This window comes from Falco biarmicus, chromosome 2, assembly GCF_023638135.1.
Source record: "Falco biarmicus isolate bFalBia1 chromosome 2, bFalBia1.pri, whole genome shotgun sequence".
Taxonomy (NCBI): domain Eukaryota; kingdom Metazoa; phylum Chordata; class Aves; order Falconiformes; family Falconidae; genus Falco; species Falco biarmicus.
Window position 1 is genome coordinate 82,977,297 of NC_079289.1, and position 19,808 is coordinate 82,997,104.

Genomic DNA, 19,808 nt, shown 5'->3' on the forward strand with positions numbered 1-19,808 from the left:
ACAGTATTAAATGGGGGAGATCCTTCCTGTGGCAAGGTGCACTTTTTTATTTTGCTGTAACAGAGTCATATTTTGCCAACTTATGAGGCCCTAAGTATTTTCTGTTTCTGATCTGGGATGTTCTGGAGTGTGAAAGGAGATGCAAAGCTGGATTTTTCATGTAAAATGTTCTGTGAAATTACTTTGCTTTTTCTATGGTTGGGGGAAGTAAAATGTTTTTTCTTCCTGCTGGAAACTCTGAGCCTCCAACGTCCAGCTGATAAGGTGAGAATTAGAGGAGAATGTAGAATATGGAGATGTTAAATTTCTAACTTACATCTGGATCAATACTTGAAATCAGTTTTTGAATATATAAGTGATGTAATATTAAAAAATAAGGTGTCATTTAATATTTATTGGTTAAAAATATGAAGGATTTTACTGCTTTTCGAGGATGGAATATACCCCACTGGATTAGTGGTAGATCTGAAAAAAATAAAACCAAAGGTGGTATTATGATGAATTACAGTTTATCAAATACCTGGGAAGAAAGTGCTCAAGATACCCAGCACTGACTGATCAACTAGAAAGATGCCTGCAGCTGAATGTTTTTAGGGCTATCCAGGGAGAAAGGAAAAGAGAAGAGTAGAGGTCATTAAAAGTCCTCTTTATAGTTACTTCATTTGCAAATACAAGCAAAACCCCAGGTTGCATCAGGCTGGGCTTTGTCCCATCTGCCCCTCCACCAAAGAGGAATTCATTGCATTACATGGAGGCATTCCTCTTGGTCACTAACCAAAAAGATAATTCTGTCTGAATTTATCATCTTTCACTGCTTTTTCTACTGCTTTCCATCTCCATTGTCAATCACATTTCCAAAAGAAAGATCAGCGCCCTTTAGCTTCCGCAGGTGGGACTGGTTCATTGTGAGATGAGCCCCCTTCAGAGGCCAGGAGCTGCTTCTTCAGTTGCTGCCTGCCATCCTCCATGTGCGAAATGCCAGAGTTCATGCACAGCCATCCAGCTGAAATTTGCTTAATGATTCAATCTGTGCATGAACATTTCTGGTGTAGTTGTAAAGGCTGTCTTTGCAAATGTGTGGTATGTATTTGTTTACTTGGCACAATGCAAGGCCACACAAAGACACCCAAAGTGGTTTCCAGTGGGGCTAATTGGGCCAGGTGGAGCCGTGTAGTAATGTAGCTACGCTTCCCCTGCTACCGCGCTGGCTCTCTTAAAACTAGTTCGGTAGCTCTGCGGGGCATCCTGTTGTGCAGCTCACTCAGGCCCCTGGTGTCCACAGGGTGCCTGGATTAGCAAGAAACAGACCTTTAAAAGACTCATGACCTCCTGCAGGTGTTGGGGAGTGTGAGGGTACCTCCTTCTGCCAGAAAAGTTCAGCTCTCTCCTGGCAGGCTCAACCTGGATGGGGGAAGAGTGGAAATGTTGCCTGGCAAAGCCCTGTGTGGAGAGAAGCAGCTTTTGTTTCTGCTGAGCACTCCAGGAGAGGCTGTCTGATAAAAGTCATTGAGGCAGGGAGGGGGGGTTACCCTGGGGAGCTGTAGGCTGTCATTGTATCTGCTGGCCACCTTCAGCATGCCCGCCTCCTCCCTGGTTAGCTTTGGTCACTTTGCAGGTTGTTGCTTGCCGATCCTTTGTTAGATCCCTGGTGGCTGCTAGGCTGGGGTTCATGTGGATGGAGAGCAACCTCAGTGGGATTTCAGCACGTGCTGTGCAAGGCTGCTCTTTAACACAGACAGATGTTGCAGTGGGGAAGGCTGGAAGATAATCTGCCTGTTAACCTCCTGCACACTCTCACTGTGCTGTCTGAGGTCTGAGACAACTAGTAGACAAGTCCCGCATTTCACATGGGAATTACTCTTTTCTTATGGGAAACAGGCAGTTTTCTGGCAATCAAATGCAGCCTGACATTTTCACTTCCTCTTTTACTGCTTTAGTGTGAGAAAAGATCATTCTGGCTGAAGGCTACACCATGAAAGAGAGTTGCACTCTCCCCAGTTTTGCAGCCTAACAGTTAAAACTGAGTTATAGGTTTTTTAAATAAAACAGATGCCACTATAAGGTTGAAAACAGAAGCTGATTTAGATGCATGCTTCCTCAGATAACAAACTGCTCCTCTGTAGATGTCTGTCTCTGGTACCTGAAGCTGGGACTCTCAGAATGAATCATATGCATCGGAAACTTGGCAAGGTAAAAGTAATGCTTCTCCTGGACTCTATACTCACAAATGGTACTTTCAGTATATTGTAGCTTTTTTTATTTCTATGTTTTTAAAACTGATTTGTTCATAATATTTTGTGTCTTAAGCTATTACCCCTCCCTTTAATTCCACATGCATTGCTCCCCTGAAAATAAGAAAATGTAAAAGTCAATGCTGTGCTATATAGAGAAGTGTTAACTGAGTGTTAATGAGCTGCCACATCGGCTCCAAGCCATCTCTGTAAGCCAGCACAGTAAAACAGAATTTAAAGGCTATCAAGTCCATTTCATGGCTACAAATCCTGACCATGTTTTGCAGTGAAGTAGATGTGCTTATTATCTGGGTGCCAGTTAAACACTGCCAGCTTAATGTGTGCATGGCGTAAGTTGCCTTTCTGTGTCTGGAGTGATTATTTTACTGTACACACCTCAGCTAGATACTGGTCCTCATCCAGACCACATCTGCAAACTGAAGAATAGGAAAAGCTTTTGGATCAAGAGGAGAGCAGCAAGTGCAGAGACCGCTGGTGCTTGATGTGAAGTAGCTACAGAACACAAGGAGAGAAGGGCTGGCACATGATGGTGGCTAACAGCCTTCAAACACATCTAAAAAGCTCTTTTAGCTCCATGTGGCAGAAACATCTCTTCAACTAAAAGTGAGCCATGGAAATTCTGGAAACAATAGTGAAATCAGAAAGAAGTTCCATTTACAAGCAGTGCTCCCTCCACATTACGCTGCTGACTGCCACGTTCACGAGCACAGCCATTCCACAAAGCACTATTGAAGGCAACCATGTGTATATTCTGGTGAATATCTTTTCTATTTGCCTTTTTTATCGAAGTGGGAAGGGTGGAAGTTGTAACTTCACCAGACAGTAGAAGAGCAATGGAAGGAAAGATGGTAAAAGAAAGGAGGGCCAAACAAGTTGCTGTTCCTGGCAGCAGGAATTAGTCAGTCAGTGAGCAGGATGGTAGTAATCAACCTTGGATTTCTTTGCAATAGCTCCTCTTCCTTTTTTCTGGATGGTGCTCAGCTAACAGTGATAAACATGTTTGAGGAACCTACATAGGATAAAATTCTCTCTCTTTCATGAGTTAGAAAAAGATGACGAAATCATCTGTTTGGACTCTTCTTTCTGGGGAAGACTAACCAAAATACAGGCACTTGGTGAATTTGATGTAGAGAGCTGTCAAATCTCAGTTTTGTTGTGGTCATCAGGTGGGCATCACTCATAACTGCATCACTGCATTGGGTGGACTGTGGGTACGTGGTGGTGCAGACATAATCTGCTTCCACCCATACCCATTCTAGTAGAGGAAGATCAGGTGAAGATACGTGAGTCAGCCCTATCTGTGCCAGCTTGTTTCCAGAAGCTGTACTGTCTCAGTGAGAGAGGAAGGAAATATTGTATTGGTTCTCTGTGTTAGGATACAGCACATTGTAACTTCTCTGGTCCTTAGCATCTTGGAGATTGCTGTCCTGTGCTTTGTTGCACTGGGTGAGTAAGACTATTGAAGTACCAGGGAGAGCTGAAGGAATTTGTATTTGGACAGTAAGTTGAATGGATCAGGAGCTGAGCTGTAACACGTGTGAGCTGACTTCTCCAACCCACTTAAAGTAAGCAGATGTGGGATGTCTGCTGAGACTCCATGACTCTGTAAATAGCTCTTACGGCTCCATGTCTAATTTAGTTGGCAAATTTTATTCTGGAGGTAGTTTTTTTCTTAGTTCACCTTATGTAGCCAGCAGAAAACTTGTCACTTAACACACCTTTGATGCTACACTGCTAGTTTTACCTCTCTTCAAACTTATTCAGAAATACTTATTCAAACCTTGTTATAAAGCTTGGTTTTTTCTCAGTTTCTTGCTGCATATACAGCAAGAAAATAATACAGATTCAAACACTTTGAGTACGCTTCCATGGAGGTGAGATTTAAAAGAAGAGTTGCAAAATCTGAGATGTAAAATCCTAGATAAATGCAATTGCTGAAATTAACAGGTAGGGTGCTTTACCAGTTTGAGTTGAGAAAACAACACTCCATTAAGAAGTCTTCCCAGAAAATGAAGGGTTAATCTTCTTTTCACCTTCTAAGGAAAAAATAATTCCAGCCTGAAGAACCAGTTTTTAATTCTGTGTCAATCAGAGATTTCCTAACAGAAAACAATGATTGAAGATTTCTTGTACACACACTGGAGAAACTGGTATCATCTAGAGAACAGTAAATAAAACACAGTTATCTGCCTTTTAGCCCTTTGGGCTATGATTTTTTCTTAGCATCAAACTATAATTCTCAAATAGTTTAAGAATACAAAATAGTTAAGAGAAAATATTTAAGAACCTTTGTGCATCTTATTGAAAACAGCTGATTTCAAGGGTATGTTTTTATGAATAGGGATAGTTTTATACCTGTGCTTGGACACAGTTCTGAATTAGGACCTCAGGCTCATTTACATAGGAGATTCAACTTAATTAGTCCAAATTCACTTAAAGTGTAAATTGAAAATGGATTAAGCTTTATACAAAGCTGAATTAAGACTACTTTAATTTTGAAAAGTCTTTACAGGGTTAAATATGCTTTAACTAATCTGCTTTAAATTAAGCCTTTAGTTAATTTGGATTAATTTTCCTGAATATCTTTGTGAAGACCAGCTCAGAGTTAGGATCCAGTCCTGCAAATACTCACAGAAATATTTCATATTAAATTAATTATTCCCATGCTTAAAATTAAGAATGTGCGTAATGCTAGGTATGCAGGTAAGGTCAGCACATGCTTAAAGAGCCCTGCGCATCTTTGCAGCAATCTCAAACACCTGATTATGAATGAGTTTTCACCGCGATTGATCAGCTTGTCTAGTATCAGCAAAGAATATATAGTCAGATTCCTTGCTTGCTTTACTGTTTGAATGCATGTACAAATACTTGAGGGACACAGCCCATTTGGTATCGTCTCCAACCTCATTCAGACTGGACCTGGAAAGCTATACTAGAGTATTTGCTGTGTGTTGATTTTGCATTTCCTTCTGATGTTTGTGATAATAGAACGTTTTGTTTCCATATCCTTACTAGTGATGAGTTTATTTAAAATTATTTTTAAAAAAGCAACCTTGTGCCCATGCTCTTGAAATGGTTGATATGTTCTTGGCCTGTTTAATTAGTTGGATGGAAAGGATGAGGTCTGCTTCCATTCCAGTCAAATATGAAGTGTTTCTGTTGAAAATGTCCCAACAGAAGGATTCCTGTGAATAATTTTTGGTCCACAGTTTGTCAGTGAGAAGCTGACGTCAAAGAATTTGTTTCTGGTTAGTTCTGCTTTGAACGTTAGTAGACATTTTCATGCTTAGGCTTAAAAGGAATGTAAGTTCTGCAGTCAGGTGTCCTAGGAAAATAATTATTTCCCAATTCCAACAGGTGACATAGGAGTCCAGTAAATTAATTTGCTTGCTGGAACAGGGCGAAGCTTCCCTTTCGCTCCTTCAGAAACAGTGGAGAACACGAGGATTCATTCTCTGTGCCCATCTGAAGAGCCCCATGCCTTGAGAAGGGAGAATGTGTACCTGTTCTCAGCAATGCATGTCCCTGACTTTCAGGTTTGGGCTTGTCAATGTTCTCCACATGTTCCTCATATATGCTGGGGAAGTGGGAAGCTCATAGCTGTCTTTAGGACAACCCTGCTCTCCAGGTGGTACGGAGCTGCTGCACTAACCTCAAGGCAAGGAAATTTGCTATCCCAAGCTTTTGGTTGCTCTTGATATTTGTGACAAAGTGGACTCCGGCTTTCTTGCTTGAGGCTACACAGCCTTGCAGTGCACACGCTGCAAAGCAATTAGTGCCCACAAGTAGATACGAGGAGGGAGCTATGGGAAGGACCTGGCAGGCCCCAGTGCCTCCCAGCAGCGAGCTCTGTCAGGGTGGTGAGCTCGGTGCCAAACTGGGCAAGGTGCATACTGCATGGCCTCTGGACTCACTATGTATATCTTTTCTGCCTCTTGAAAGGGACCCTGTGCAAGCTCACCTGGTCAGATCTACCTATCAGTGCGGAGGGTTAAGCTGGAAATATAGCCTCTGGAGGGGTGGGAGGATGCCCTGCAGCACTGTATCCCCAGGTGTTGGAGGCCTGTTACCCTGGTGGACATATCCCAGGCAGGCTGCCTCTGGGCTGCCTGCAGTGCTCTGCACATCTCCCATGGTTTGCCCGTGACACAGACCCACACGGGGCAAGCAGAGGCTGGGAGAGCACACCATGCTCGCGGCCACGCTTGGGGGCAGCCACCAACAGCTGTGGTCCTGTAGACTCCGGGAAGGGGAGAAGGACAGGTCAGGCCTTGCAGGCTGATGGTTTCCTGCAGGTTCTGGCAGTGATGCTGTCTCAGTTTGCATTCAGCTTACAGGTTTTCAGTTCTCCTCACAATGAAAAGGCTAGAAGCCCAGCTAAATGGAGATGCCAGAGTATAGTTGCATAGGAACGATTTTCACAACTATGGGACTGCAGGAGATATATATATTTATTTTTATATATATATTACTCATTATAATGAAATTGTAGCTAGCTGTAGTCTCAGTGAAGCTATCTGGAGTATTTAAAGTCCTGTTCTGGCTGACAAACGCAGTGCAACACTGGCTCTCCAGCGCTTGATGCACTTGATGTGCTGCATGGGAGGGACTCTTGCTGGAGGCTGCTATCCCTTTTGGTTGTTTGGGTAGTTCTTTGCTTTTCTGCCTGCAGTTTTAGTGAGCTGAACGCAGCGTGGACAATACAGAGGTCATATGCAGAGAAACTCGTGCAGGGCAACCAGGAGCAAAGGGTAACAGAGAGAAGGAAAAGTCATTACCATCTGTTTGAGGTAAAAGGGAGGAGGATCTGTGGTGCCTCACTGTCTAGTAAAAGACACGATTTGGCTCTGGTTGATCTTCGTTGTGTGGCTGCCAATGCTGCACCAACTGTGACAGGTAAGATCTTGCCTTCACTCCTGAAATGAGGAGACAGGCCTGCTACTGATGCAGTGAAGCTCAGTGTTTTCTCTCTGGGGTGAGGAGGGAACGAGGAGAGCAAAAGGCAGTTTGCTGCAGCGTGTCTTATGTATGGCCTAATTACTGAGAGCCAGCATCACCAGCACCTCCTTCTGTCATTGTTCACAGCTGCAGAGGCAGACAACCCCAACTATTACTTCTAATACCTGACAGATCACAGACCTACCCAATTTTGCACAAAGTGCATAATAATGTCATAGGCGGATATTGGCAGGAAAGGTATTATGGGATGTTTCAGTTTATGCTTTCTCAACAAAAACACAGATATATATTTGTATACATGCTTATGGTGCTGACTGATAAACAGCATGCATTGTTTCAAAGTAAAGGTTCTCAGGGTGTGTAACAAAATCTGAAGCTGCTCTTTGAGAGTCTATTGATAAGCCACTTAGTGCTGAAAAAATGTGGTGTGATATCCCACTTACAGGTGATAGTAAGGAGATTGTAATGTTTCTGACTTTCTAGAGCCTATGAAATTCCCTTACCGCAACCTTGTAGGCCATATGTATTTAACTTGGCTTACTTAAATGGAGTTATACAAGGCTACAATTTGCTACATTACTGCCTTTAAAAAGCCTGAAATGCTCACACACTTTTTTTTTTCTCTCTCTCTGTGAGTGAGAAACAGTGTTAGTCTTATGGATTTTGAAGGCCTTTTATGAAATTGATGATACAGGAGAAAAGATTATTTTCATAAAGCTAGGGTCCCTTGTGTTGCTCTGGTTTTGATTAGCCTGTGTGCTTTGAGACAGACTTCATGGTGAGTGACTCGTTTAAATGCTACTTAGTTTTTAATATTTCATTTGTTGCCTTTAGAGAAAGTGAGATGTCCATAGGAACTACCATTAACATCCTTTACTGTGTTCCCGAAGGTTGCCTTCTACAAGAGAGATTATTGATTGTGACTCTTTGAAGGAGAATTGGCCAAAATTAATCCTTCTTGACAGGATTTCTTCTTGGGATAGGACCTGAGAGGGGGCAGTTTAACAAAAATAGCAAACACAGTTACAAACGAAACAGAATTTATTTCAATCTCATGAAGGAATTTCGTGAATTTCTCTGGTTCTAATAATACATCACCTTGCTGTGCAAGTCTGCTTCCCACCACAGGGCAGTAGAGGAAAAGCTGCTTTTTTCATACCAGGAGCCTTTTATGTCAGCAAATGGGCAATAATATGTTCCTTAAGAATTAGTGTTTCAGTCGGTTGGCACAGGGAAGAGAGGAATTAGAGTTCTGTGTCTAAGGACAAGGTCTACTTTTGTGAATCACAAATTGTAGTAGATTGGCAGAATTGGCCTATGAAGCAGAGGCACAGCGTTCAGAGCATTACATTCATTTTCATATGTCACTATGTGTCTGCACTGGAGATTGTCTTTGGGGATCTGTTCAATGTAGACAGAGTTCTTCCTTCAAAAACACACACTAAAAATAGTGACAGGTATGAGAGGGTTTTTTAATTTGAAGGACAGAGAGGGCTGCCAGAATGGTGAACAAAGCCAAATCCCTTGAGACAAAAGGAGACACAGCTTCCTAATTTCTTAACATGATATGCATTTCTGAAACAGCAAAATCAGGAGACGCTGTGGAATTAAAATTCTGACCTCTGGGTCCAAGAGGTGGCTGGTCCTGAGCTAGATTAGCACCGTTATAATGATTTCCCTAGGCTTATAAATACTACCTCAGATCTTAACCTCCCTCCCTCTACCCTTTTCAAATATCTGCAATAGATACAGGAAAAGTGCCGCAAGTCACAAGCTATTTTAAGCTTTTTGTGACACCCACAGGGAGGAAGAGAGGAGGAAATCCAGGCAAATGTGGAGGTGTAGTTTCCTCAAGTTCAGTTTATGCAGCTTCTGTGAGAATTAAATGTTGCTGGGAGGGGAAGAACGGACAGCTCAAAATCTCAGTCCTGAGCCCTGGACAGGATTTGGTCTCTGCATTTGACTCCGTGGTCCTGTATATAGGTGAACTTGGGCACCACTGGAGTTGTGCTGCAGGAATCAGTGTTTTCTCAGAGCAGATCACAAAAAGGTAGTAATAACAGTGGCAAGCAATTGGTTATAGACTCTGAGCTCGAGAGTTTGCAAGGATTATCCTCCCAGTCCAAAAGACCCTGAGTGAAAAAGCTGTGCCACGTGGGTTCCTCACATTGCCCTCCCCATGTAAGGATCAGTTCCCAGGAGTTCCCTGAATGTTACAAAGAAATACATAATTCAGAGAGCTTGAGAGATAAGATGTGTGGCATCTTTTTCATAAGCCAGTGTTTATTACTAGGACTGTATACCATTAATTTATTTATTGCAGTCCTACCTATTGCAGGCTCTGCTAAAGCAGTTTTTTTGATAAAAAAGCATTTTTCTGGGCACATGTGTTTTAGGTAAGAAACTGTCCAGTGAACATCACTGAGTAGTTACCATAAAAATGAGTCATTTCCATAGATCTAGTAAGTGCAGAGATTTCCAAGCCCAGGCCTGCAGACAGGGTTTTTGTAAAGGTAAATGTTTGCCTCTCGTTTGCATCGAGTTTGGTTAATTGTTTACTCTCCCATTGCATCTGAGCACAACGCGGGGAAGCAGATGCTGTGCATGTATCCCAGGTCATTTTATTCCAAGCACACCAAAGAGAAAAAAAGAAATCATTAATATTAAAAAGGACAGCTCACTTCTAGCAAAGGCTTCAGCATGCCATCGTGTCCCTGTTCTTGCTCAGGAAATACTTGCTTCACCTGCCTCACATAATCCGTTTTTAAGTTGTTTCATGAAATCTTGGATCTTACTTCTTTCTGATTCTTTGCTATTTCCCCAACTCATTCCTTCAGTAACTCACAGTGCTTTTCATCCAAGGTAATTTTGTTTATTTTGGATAAATAACTTTCAGCTATTCTGCTCCCAAAGCTTTGTCCCATGTAACCTTTTATGGCTCCGTGATAACTTCCTCCTATTCAGCTTTAAATTGCTCCCTGAATCTCGTGGTAAAGTCTGTTGCAAAGAGGAAAAAAGAACAGTTTGTTCACCAGCTCTGGGCTGGGGCAGACAGGATGTAAGGGTTTGAAACCGCAGCAGAGACTTCCTCCCAGCCTCATGGTAAGGAAGCGTTAATGGTAGATTACTTAGGGAGGTAGGTCTTAAAAGAGAGAATAAAAAAAAAAAAAGTCAGAGATGTTTGTAGTTTTGCCTCCTGGACTTTTCCTCAGTCCTATTTTCTGTAAATCCATAATTCATCCAGAGATTCTTCTCAACTTCTTCTCACCTGCTGTAACTTCTTTTTTTGGTGGCTTCTCCCCCAATACTCTGTTGACTGTTCAGTGTATGTTCATGGCGTAGCAACTGTATCTATATAGTCATATGGATTTATTATTAGAAATCCTTATATAGCATTAATAATTGCGATACAAACCATTTATATCTGTGAGTAGTAGACTTTTGATCAAGACAATGGCAAGATATGTTATAGAAAGAAGAAAGTCTTTTGGTGGAGATATTTCTGGTTTTTTATAATATATTTGAGACTTTCTGTCACTGGCAACAACAGTCAAATGTATTTGTTTGTTTAAAAAGCATTTTTAAAAGGCCAAATTAACAAAAGCCTTTTTTACCTTCCACTGACAACCAATCCCTTTACATACACTTTTCTTGAAATTAAGTTATTGCTTCAACATTTCTCATATTCTGGAGTCTTCCCCTAAAGCTACTTCATAATGTTTATGATTAAAATAATACTAGGATTATACTTAAGTATCAGAGGAGCAGGTCGTGAATATTTTATATGCATATGTGCAATTTTTAAATTGTTATGTGTACATTGTATGACAATATGGCATGATGATATATTGTATAGCAATTGTTAAAGTTATTATATGTTGCTATGGTATTTTATTTCATTTACAGGAGATTTGTGTAAAAATGATACCTGTTTGATCCTTGTATTTTCGTCCTCTTTGTGCATTGTATATTGTGCAAACCCTACTTGTCTTTGATATCATTTATACATGGTATAAATATAATCCTTACTTCACTGAAAATAAGACTTTTTGCTCAGTTTTATTCAGATGTTTAAAATCTTTTCATTTGGACTCAGGTTGAAAACTGAACTGAAATTGATTTCTCTATGAGATGGAATGTCCTAAAATATTTCAATTTGTAATGTTTAATTTCAAAAATTCCTCTCAAAAAGTTTGGATATTCCTGATCTGAAATGCTTGGTTTGCACTTGGTGAAGGAGGAGGACCCGTTGCCACTTAGTTCACTGTGACATTAATTTCAGTCTGTCTGGCAAGCTGTGGCGCCCATGGGACACGTCTTAGGTATCAGATGCTCAGATTCTGTTAACTGCTTGGCTTTTGGCAGGACCATCTGCACCTCCTTGCAGTGCCTCGGTCTCTGATGGAATACAAAATCCACATCACATCTCAGGTTACCATGTGAAAGGTGTAGCCTGACCAACCTGTAACAGTTTGATGTGTGGTGGCTCGGCTGGGTCAGGGAACCATTCTAAGTCAAAAATCGCTATTTTTTTTGTTGCATTGGTTATTTTTAACTCATAACCATTCTTCAGTCTGGTTCCTAGCATGGCCCCGTGAGTAGCTGTTCTAGCACAGTCAAGATGTAGCATGGTATAGGGGCATGCAGCAAGGTGCAGGGGCTGCTTGCATTGGCACTGAGGCTGAAGGAAATGGTCAACAAACTGTGGCAAGGGTTTCCTTTGCTCCCTGACTCCCCGACTTTGCTGCCAACCATGAGGGAACAGCGTTAAATCATGAGTTAACGGGCAGTCTGCTGCTAAGCTTGAGCCTAAAACCATCCCAAGGTGCCAAGGAGAAGACTTGACACTGCACTGGTAGGGTAAGTTCCCAGCAGGTAGATTGTACAATATGTAGGGGGATAGGGAGAGGTTAACTTGAGCAAAGGCTAGAGTAAGTTTTAAAAGATGACACAAAAAAACCAACAAACCACTCCCGAATCTGTGTCTTGCCTAATCCTGTCCATCCCTTGTCTTAACTGGACTAGGAGCTAGAGGGGTGGTGGTGATTGTTTAATCACATTCTTACATTCTTAACACCTTGCAAGCCACATTTCCTCTCACCAAGTAAGAGGGGGTGCTGTGCCAGGCACAGAGAAGCTATAGTATCAGCAAGCTTCCTGATCCTGTGATAGGTGTGATGAAATCAGTGTTTCCTTGAGGTCTGTGTAGTGACCCAAGTGCATGAGAGCAATGTAAGCTACCTAGGATAGTTTTTCTCTCATCTTGCATTCCTTTTGCTTCTCAGTGTTGGCTGACAGCTGTGGAGCTGAGGTGATCGCTCTACAGGAGCAGAGAGAACAGGAGATAGAGGCTGTGGTCCTAGTCCTTGCCTATGTTCTTCCTGAAGGGTGGGAAGCAGAGAAAGCCTTCCAGAGAAGCAGCAATAAGGCATTGCCTTAGAAAAGCCAACTCTCTGTTTTTTAGCAAATATTTGGGTTTGTACCTTGAGGCCAGCAATGTTTGAAATGCCTTTCTTACCCTGAGGCCAAAGAAGTTTGTGCTTTGATTTGAGCATTCATTCTGGTCTGTATTTAAGCCATCACAGGGTAAACTATCACATAAGGAGGGCTCTCAAAAATGCTCATTGTGTCTCCACCCTCTGGTTTCTATTTCATCACAAGTGATGAAGGATTGAAATTTCGTAACAGGTAAAGTGTAGAGGTGGCCCAGAGGGTTAGCACTGTCACCTGGGCTCTGAGTGCCTGGTAAAGGACTTCTGATCAGCATGTTTCTCTAAGGCTTGGAAAGCCTACTTCACTGTGCTGCAGTCAAGCAGCAGCATAGATAAGCTCCAAAGCTTCCTCCAGACTTTCACAGCCAAGGCAGATTGCTGTAAAGAGAAGCCTTGGGGAAAGAAGTCTTTTCCAGCCAAGTGGATCCCATCAAATAGTAACATGTTTGTCCATTCCACTGAGTCCTCCTGCAAACCTGAAAAGTGGGAAGATCCGTTTCTCACGCACAGTCCACCTGCCTTTCTGAGGAGCTCCAGAGCAATGAATATGGGCTGCAGCCTATGAGATACTCTGGGGTTTATTGACCTTAAGGAAATCCAATTGACTTCAGCTGTGACGTCAGATGAGTGCTGTATTTTCAAAACCCTTTGCAAATGTACCTCTGCATTCCTAAGATGGTAGCCTTGTCTAATGGTTATGATAATACCCATGTGTCAAAACTGAAGTGTCATCTGTTACCAGTGGCTGTGTGACGGAGTCTCTTCCTATATCACAGCATGCCCATTTGTAAAATGGATAATATTTAGTTACAGCAGAGAATGGTTTTGTAGGACTGATAAAATGTCTGCAAGCAGTGCAGAATCTTTAAAAAGAAAGATTGCTCTTTTCTTGATTAAGCTGTGTATCAACAATTATTCCATTTCTTTACACACACAAAAAAGCTATCGCTTCTGTACCACAGTTGTCAAAGCTTCAATGTAAAGGCAAGGATGAAAGAGTTTATCTCTCCTTCCACGGTGAATGGAGTAATACAAATGTTACTATATACCTAACATTCGGTCCAGCCACAGTCAGATTGCCATCTAATTTTGAGAAAAGCAGATTTAGTGTTGTGAGATGGAGTGCTCTCTGGCAGATACCATATTCCTTAACTGTTACTGACTGCTTGCTCACAAACGGCACTTCGAGCATCATACACAACTAGTTTCTTTTTGTAAGTGATCAGGAGACCTGGAGGAGGAAGAGGAGGAAAGGGCTGCTTCATTGGAAGGGCTTTGCTCAGAAGTACCTAAATCTTTCTCTCCCACTGAAATTACTGATTTGACTTTTTAGTTTAAATTAGTATTTGACTGGATGTGGTCATTCTTTGCCCTTGTCAGAGCTTAAAAGTTGCACACAAGTAACGATGTCAGTTGTGAGGGTGACTTCTCACCAGTGTTGTCATATCTGTAAAAAATACCATTATATATGTAGTTACATGTAAATAATGAAGTGGCAGAGTGTTCCCTTGTCCCGCAAGGGAGCATTTCTACCAGAGCAAACCACATCTGAATACCAGCACAACTATGTCTCCAGTTAGGAGAATGTACTGCTTTGCAGGTCTCTTACATTAACTGGGGGAAACTGGGAAGCAAGGGAAAGCATCGTGAAGACTTTCACCATCACAAGACTGAGATTAAGCATTACACCAGGTAGCACTGATGTTGTATCTCTTTTAAACCCATGCAGCTGGTAAATTCCATCTGGTCTTACACCACTTGAAAGTAAGTGCAGATGAACCCTTAAATTGTTTTTGAAACAACTCATAGTAATAATTTTTTTAATCTACATGATTGCTGTCTTAAGTTAAATGGATACCGGCCATTCTTGAATTGGATTTGAAAGTGCCTGTAGCAGATAGAAAAGTCAACATTTGACTTTTTTAGACCACTGACAAAGATTTGTTTGGGAACCACAGTAAGACGTGATGCTTTTTAAAAAGCCGACAAATACAGATGTAGGGTGTAGCACCAACCATCCAAAGCATTCAGGCTGAGCTCTCAAGCAACTGGATAAACTGAGAAGCTCTTTCTGAGCATGTACACCAGCTGTAGGTGTGTTTCTGTCTGTGTGGATTTAGAGACTGCTGGCATAGCCAAGAGAGAAGAAAATACTGTTCTTTGGAGTCAGCTCACCAGGAGCTGAAGAAAATGGAAAGGCACAGATTACACCACCTTACTTTACCAGTGCCGGTTTTCAGTCTTTATATAGGTATGCTTTATGAACTGTCATTTTGCAGGTTTCTCTAGCTGCCTGTGCCTGTAACCATACTTTTCTTTTATGGTGTACGGTTCTGCTTCTCTTCTTTTCTATTTGCTGTCCTGAAGCAATTCTAATGTATGCTGGTGCCATGATTTGGAGGTTACCTGCTGCCCATGAAACTTTGGGATCACAGGATCTGTCCTATACTAAAAGATTAATTTGGAAAGTAACTGAGCAATAGATCGATTGTTAAACAGTGTTCTAAAGCTATGCTCACCATTTTAGGTCAAAGTTAAAATAGTCAAGTACCAATTGCTGTGGCTTTCCTTAGCCTTCAGTCACTTACTTCAGTGCAATTCAGGGGCATTACCCAGTATTTTAATGCTGATAACCCAGAGGTTCGGAATGTAAAGACATCGCTGCAGTTTCAGATACCAGCAAATATTTATAGCGTGTGTCTCAGCAGTTTTCTTTCTTCCCTACAATTATTTGAAGGCTGTAAGCCAACTCCAACACCCACAGCAAACTGGTTTAAATCGAGATTTAAATCTCCAAGCAGGAAATCTTGGTTTAAATAATAGATTTTATCTCTTTTTGCAGTTGTCAGTTACGCTAGTTATTTTTTAAAAGAAAAGTTAGTTTTCATGGGTTGGTAACCATTAGAACACCTTGATTTATAAAAAGAGGAAGTACTCAGTGAGTGAGGTCTTTCTTCTTGTTAACAAAAGGTATTTATCTATGCATATTTATAATAGAATCATAGAATCATAGAGCCATTTAGGTTGGAAAAGACCCTTAATATCATTGAGTCCAACCATTAACCTAACATTGCCAATTCTACAACTAAACCATGTCCCTAAGTGCCACATCTACATGTCTTTTAAATACCTCCGGGGATGGTGACTCAACGACTTCCCTGGGCAGCCTGTTGCAATGCATTATGATGATAAATTAAGAATCACTTTATCAGATTCTTAGTTTTGTCATATTTTTAATTGGAAAATGAAAGATGGTTCATTTATTTCCAGATTTGTTTTCTTGGTTTTATGAACCTATGTTTGCATGAAAACTAGAATTCAATCAAAATTTCCCAGAATAGCCTAATACTCTTTTTGTTACTTAAATAAACTACCTTAAGTGATATCTCATGAGAAAATTTAAAAAACAGACATTTTTTTCTAAGTTTACAAGTAAATAACTGGATGTAAGTTATCAGTCACTGAAGTAAGTCATAGCCAAGCTATTGCAGAACTCATTTTTATTCATAGATTGGAGAAGGAAAAAACAAGTCGTCCCTTTTTTTTTTTTTTAAAACTTCTCTAGGGTTTCTCAACTTGAAATGCACTTGTTGAATAGAATTGACTGAATAAAATAAAGTACTTAAATATTCTGTATGTGCAAAAGCCTACTGCTTCCAAATCTGGTTTTCTGCTTCAGCAAATGCTTGTCCCAGGCAACCCACCTAGTTCACCTGTCTAGAACTTCAGCAGTAACAATATGTTGCTGAATGTTATTTAAACAAATGATATAATTTTAAGCCTTGATATGATTTGTTTTAATTTCACATTTCATTTAAATATGTTTATCTTTGAAGTCTTTATTTCATGTAATGTTGTTTAGTTTTTAAGTGCTTGGGTTTTTTTGTCAGCTATGTCCACTACCAAGGAGGGTAGGGAAGGCAGTGGCTTGTGTTCTGCGTAGCCCTACTAATTTAATTCAAGTTATGCAGGTTGTGAATTGGCACAAAGTTTGTGCTCTCAAAAACAGCAAACTGCATTAAAATGACCTGGAAACCTCATTCTCCAGATGGAGGAGGGTATTTTGAGCTCAAGCACTTAGAGGGGAAGGGAACCAGCCACAGCTGCTCTAAGAGGTTTCCAACCTAAGGATTTTGCTGTGCCAGGGTGGTGTCCCAGGAGAATGGTGGGGCTTAAAGGGGAGGGCAGAAACTGCTCTGTTGTGAATGAACACGTGCAGCAGGTTAGCATGTGACCCATGGCATTACATGCCCTATAGGAGCAATTGTCTTCCAGCTAGTATTACCTGGCGTGGCACGTATTCTGTATCATGCAGCAAGTAAGATGCTATGCATCTCTTCTACTACCATTGCTGCTGCATTTGGCTTTAGAGCAGGAAGATGTCCCCATCTCCTTGCTCTTTCTGAGACTCTAGACATAGGGGACATGCACAGGAGAAAGAAGAACTAATTCTAAGGGTGTTCTTCTGTAAAGCTTGTTGCACTTCAATGTGGCGGGCTCTGTGGTCCTTGCCCAGCTCTTAGAGCACTGACCATTGCACTCCTGGTGGCTCATACCTTATCTTTCAAAACAGAATTTACTTCATTGCTATCTGTGCATTTTGGACAGACAAGCACTTTTCCAGCAAAATTCTAGAAAACTATTTCTTGATTGACAGCTGAGCACATGAGCACAGCTGAGCACAATGTGCTGCTAGTGTCTCCTGGCCTGGCCAGGAATTCCCTGGGCTGAGAAATACTCATCTCTGGCAGGAGCAGCATCTAGCATCATCCCTGCTCAACATCTTTTTTTCCTCTGTATAACAGTATAAAGAAGAGGATGGAGGTCACAGCAGCAAATAACAGTTGAGGCATAGGGCATTTCCCAGGGAATTAATGGCTGGCTGGGGTTAATGGCCCTCCAGTTTGCTTTGGGCCATCAACTCTCCCAGCTACTCATTAATCCCTAGGAAATGCCCTGTGACTCAGTTGTTATTGCTTAAGCGGGTAGTATGAATCAACAATATTCTGCATCTGCTCTAGGTATTTTAGACAAGAATGGAAGGTAATAAATGTGCTTTTATTGTGAAAATCTGCTGTATTTGCATCCAAAAACCTTTAGTTCTCCCTCTTAACATTGATCAAATGTACTGGAAAAGGATTCCTCATCAGTTAAGTGATGTCAGAGGCTAGCAGGATACAGACAAAATGGCTCACCTCTTCACTCCAAGATCTATTCGCTTTAGCTTTTTCACCCCCAGCAGCCCATTTGCAGGTTGTTTTATACTTTTGCCTGAGTGGATTTTAGAACATGGACAGTTCTTCATGTTAACTAGTAGGAACTCACTTAGCAGGGGTAGCTGAGTATTATGTTCTAGACAGGGGTTGCTGAGCAGGAGTCCCACTTACACCATCCATCTGCTTTGATTTTGGACAGGCTTGGAAGCATTACATTAGCAGAAAACTCCTTTGAGACAAGTCAAAAGGAAGACACTTAACAAGTGTCTTTGCTGCAAGACAGGGAATGAATAGATATGATCAAGACTGAGTTGTTTGTAGAGCAGGTAATACATAGGTAGAAGAAAAGGACATGATACATCTTTGTTGGGAAAAAAACCACTATGTTTTGGCTCTTCACCTATCATTTATTTATTACAATTTTGAGTTGTGCATTGCAGGTGATGGACACAACACATCCTGAGCTCCACTGTAAAATGCAGTCCCTTCTGCCTTAGGTAAGCTGAATTCAAAACCTTATACATGCATAGTCTAATTTTGTCATGCACAGATTCTGCATATAACTTACCATTATATGAAATTCCATAGCGTTGCTATGGAAGAGCTCTAATTTTATAGTAGCCACACACACTGCAAAAATAAAAAAAAATTTCTCCATCACTCATATATAAGGAGGTAGGCTCTAGCTGGACCTGTACCCATCCTTGTATGAATGGGTCCTAGTAAGTTCTGTGGGTTTGCTCAGAGCCTATTTATTTCATCTCCAATGTGGTATTTGCAGGCATGCCCCTTGTCCCTGAGCTAAGCAGCAGTACACCTCAGAAGAACAAAACAGTGGAGATGACTCACTCCCAGACCAGAGACTGACTGGATTGATCTGAATGCATGTCAAAAAGCATTCAGAGGAGGCTAGTTACACACAGACGGGTGCTGGAAAAAGTATTCACAGACATGCTCTAAACCATCTCCAAAGTCCCACGCTGGGGTAGAAGACTGAGTGACGCAGATACCTGCAAGTAAAAGCAAAAGACAGATGCCAGGTCTACCTCTTTCTGACAAGGAATTGGAAAATTTGTTCTTGTTCCCAGCGCACTGGGAATGGTTGCCCAGTGTTGCAATGTCCAAGCCGATTGCTTGCCTGTCTGAGCAGACAATCCTCAGATCAAATAATCATTTTTTTTTCTATTTGTAGGCTGATATAGGAAAACAGCATGGCTTGCTGTCTTTTTCGGCAGAGGTTCCAAGCCAGGCTCAGACAGCCTGGGTCTGGCTCGCTGTTGGGTGCTCTGTGTTGCAGACAGACAAAGTGTTCCCTGTCCAGTGCCTTGTGCTGCTTCTGTGGAGAGGCTGCAGGCCATCAGGCCTCTGGGAATGCTATTCTTCAGGAGCAGCCTGCACATTATTACCTGCATTGTGATCCAGTCTCCCACATCTACCCGCCCAATGCATTTAAAAACACTCTTGTGGGTTTCAAAAGTTCATATGACTTCTCTGATACTTCTGCAGTCTACAGCAGATGAGGGAGCTGGGAAAGGAGGAAAGTGAAGCCAAAAAAGTTACATATACAGGAAGGAAGCTGCTGAATTCACATAAGACAGATAGTGGACGTACATCTTAAGAGAATCTGTCTCAGATACCAGCAGCTTTGATATATGTCCATGGTCCCCCAAACTGAGGTAGACAGACTGTTGCTGTTTATGAGGCCATGCACAACTACATCCATGTTACCATGTTTTTACATAGAGTGTTCGTAAAAAACAGTGTCTGGTGGACTCTGAGAAATCAGAAGTTTGGTACTGGTCTGCAGTCCAAATTTTCTGCAAGCACAGGTATATGCTATCCATCACCCTGTTGGGAGTCCAGTAGTATCTTGTTTAATTTTTGGATAT

General features: G+C 41.5%; 1 long non-coding RNA gene across 2 annotated transcripts in view; it reads left to right on the plus strand.

Moving 5' to 3' along the window:
• Positions 1-1,912: 1,912 nt before the first annotated feature.
• LOC130144586 (uncharacterized) overlaps positions 1,913-19,808 on the plus strand; it is a 29,873-nt gene continuing 11,977 nt past the window's right edge. Inside the window, exons 1-2 of one of the 2 annotated variants that reach the window (XR_008820173.1) lie at positions 1,913-2,190; positions 2,633-18,416. This is a non-coding gene — a long non-coding RNA (uncharacterized LOC130144586). The remainder of the gene's footprint in view (positions 2,191-2,632; positions 18,417-19,808) is intronic. The other variant, XR_008820172.1, reaches the window with a different exon arrangement.